This window comes from Theobroma cacao, chromosome 5, assembly GCF_053813885.1.
Source record: "Theobroma cacao isolate CCN51 chromosome 5, ASM5381388v1, whole genome shotgun sequence".
In the NCBI taxonomy this organism is placed as follows: Eukaryota; Viridiplantae; Streptophyta; class Magnoliopsida; order Malvales; family Malvaceae; genus Theobroma; species Theobroma cacao.
The window spans coordinates 30,349,573-30,352,374 of NC_142643.1; the positions used below are offsets into that span (position 1 = coordinate 30,349,573).

Genomic DNA, 2,802 nt, shown 5'->3' on the forward strand with positions numbered 1-2,802 from the left:
GTGTTTTGATGATGGATTCAAATCTGATCATATGGGTTTAGAGAGAGAAAGTTGTTAGATTAATTTGATTTTGAACTATGTTAGTGTTTAGTGTTAGTTTAGCATGTTTATGAGTAAAACAACAAGAAAAATATTCATTTTCTCCATGAATTTCTCTAGGCTGAATCTAGCCAATGGTGTGTGAGGATGAGGTTGACTTTATTTTAAGAGAATTAGATGGAAAAATGATGAATTATGAGGTTGGAAATTAAATGGGAATTTTTGGTGCAAAAAAATTGAAATTTCTACCCACTAGGGGTAAAAGCGTAATTTGTGATCCGAACTGATAAATTGGACCACATTCATAGTCATTGAGGTATTGTGGATATAATTGGATAATTGAAATTGAAATGGATGGAATTGGAGTTGAATTGGAGATTTTAGAAATTTACACCGTATATAGGCAAGTTAGGTCGGACACTGTGATTAAGCAAATGTCCAAACATTTCACACCCTATCTAGTGCATACGCATGGATAAGAGCCTGAAATAATATATATTGATTTGACACAAATTATTGAATTTTTTTGTGTCATGTATTGTGGATAGGTGGTGAGCTATTTGACACGGGTAAAAGACTACACCCGAGGACCGAGAATAGGAGTATATCTACTCCTAGTACAGTGAGTAAACTTACTATCGTCTTAATTATCTAGAGTAGATTTATTTAATTGTGTGATTTTATGAAAAAATGGTTTAATTGGAAAATTATTGTGTTTTATGGTAAAATGGGATTTTATAAAATAATTTTATAATATTTTTGAAAATTTAATAATGATTTCAAAAATAGAGTAATTGGAGACCTATACTATGATTGTGTTGTTTATCCATGATTTTACATTAATGGCTTATGACAAATGTGGGTATGACTGGTTATTTTTATGATTTTAAGAATATGTGAACTGCTTTATTTGCCTTGAATGTGTTAAGTGAGCTATGTCATACTATTGTGATTTTATTGGTTGGTGGATTATAAAGTGGGCACTGCAGTGACGGGGGTTCCGTGGGCCAGCCTAATTAGAGGGGCACGGTTCCCAATTATTGAGCTTACCTCGATTGGAGAGGCGCGTAGGATAACTCCCGAGGTAGGATTTGAGTACACTTCACGCTGGCCACCACGTGAAGTTGGGACTCAGCCAACGCCAAGGAACGGCTGTGTTGTCAGAGGTGAAATGTGTTTGTGTGTGTGACAATAAACAGCCTTGGCGGTCTCGGTAAGATGCTTTCGCGAGGTATCCCCGAGAATGGATTTTTGGCAAGAGCCAAGTTTTTGAAAAGTGCATAAGCCATGTTGAGTAATTAGATGAAATCCAATTATTTATATGGGTTGAGATGAATTATTTTAATTGTCTCCTATTACTCAGCTTTAGATTATTTTGATGATGTTTGTCTACTCACTGGGATTTTATAATCTCACCCCTTCTTCCTATACATTTTTCAGGCTCAGAATAGGCAGTAGACTGTCAATTGCATCGAGAAGTAAATTTCGGAGTTGCATCCTAGAAAGCAAGGTTATAGACTTAAACCTTCTCAGTTATTTGGGGGCTCACGTGTCATTGTAATTTAAATTGCATACTCTAGTTTTCTATATTATAGTATGTATAAATTTATTTTATTTTTATGTGCAGAAAATTAATTTTTTTTTATGTTTCAAAAATATACATATATATATATATATTGTTTTACATGAAAATAGATTATTTTAATTAATATTTTTAGTTTATTTTATTATTCAAAAAAAAAAAAAGAAAAGGAAAGAGAGAGAGGAATGGAAAAACTGGTACAAAAGCCTTGCGAGGTCTCGAAAGGCGTTAGGGGGAAGAATGTCTATCGAGGCTTCGCGGCGGTTGTCACGGGCTCGATGGGAGTTCCGGGTCGTGACAATTCGATTGGTATCAGAGCTTTTGGTTAACAAAGCATGGTTTTAAAGTTTTTGATTTTTATAGTTATTTTAAGAATTCACACTGACACTGTGTGGCCCCGGGTTGAGTTAAACTAGGTTAAGTTAAGTTGGGTTAGGTAGAGTTGCATGTATGTAGAGTTTGAGATTACTTAAACTTGCCTCGTTTCCTTTTTAGATTACCATGCCTCCTCGACGTGAGCGCCCACTCCCTACTAGATCAGCTAGGAGGGGCAGAGGTCGTCTTAGGCAGGGTCAGCCAGACCTTAGAGGAGAGGAATCGACTGTGTCTCCTTTTCGAGCAACACTTGCTGCTGAACCGGTCGAGATTCCTCCGCCACCTACTAGCATTCCTGCCGTGTCTCCTGAGGTAATTCAGGCAATGGCAGCCTTCTTTACCGCAATGGCTGGTCAAGCTCAGACTAGTCAGGTCCCACCTGTAGTGCCACCAGTTACTCCTTCAATTCCATTGGCACATGATGTCTCTATTTCTAAAAAGCTGAAGGAGGCTAGACAACTGGGTTGCGTGTCCTTTGTGGGTGAGTTGGACGCCACCGCAGCTAAGGATTGGATTAATCAGGTTTCAGAGACACTCTCTGATATGAGATTGGAGGATGAGATGAAGCTGATAGTGGCTACGAGGTTATTGGAGAAAAGAGCCCGTACATGGTGGAATTCGGTGAAGTCCCGTTCCACTATTCCCCTAACTTGGTCAGACTTTCTGAGGGAATTTGATAGTCAATATTATACCCATTTCCATCAAAAAGAGAAGAAGAGAGAATTTTTGAGTCTGAAGCAGGGGAATTTAACTGTAGAAGAGTATGAGACTCAATTTAACGAGCTGTTATCTTATGTGCCTGATTT

At 37.7% G+C, this 2,802-nt stretch overlaps 1 long non-coding RNA gene across 1 annotated transcript; it reads left to right on the plus strand.

Annotated features, from left to right (window-relative positions):
- Positions 1 to 613: 613 nt before the first annotated feature.
- Positions 614 to 2,280, plus strand: LOC148762551 (uncharacterized). Its single transcript, XR_016026192.1, has 3 exons — positions 614 to 661; positions 1,480 to 1,549; positions 2,117 to 2,280. It is a non-coding gene; the product is annotated as an uncharacterized LOC148762551 (long non-coding RNA).
- Positions 2,281 to 2,802: the final 522 nt, after the last annotated feature.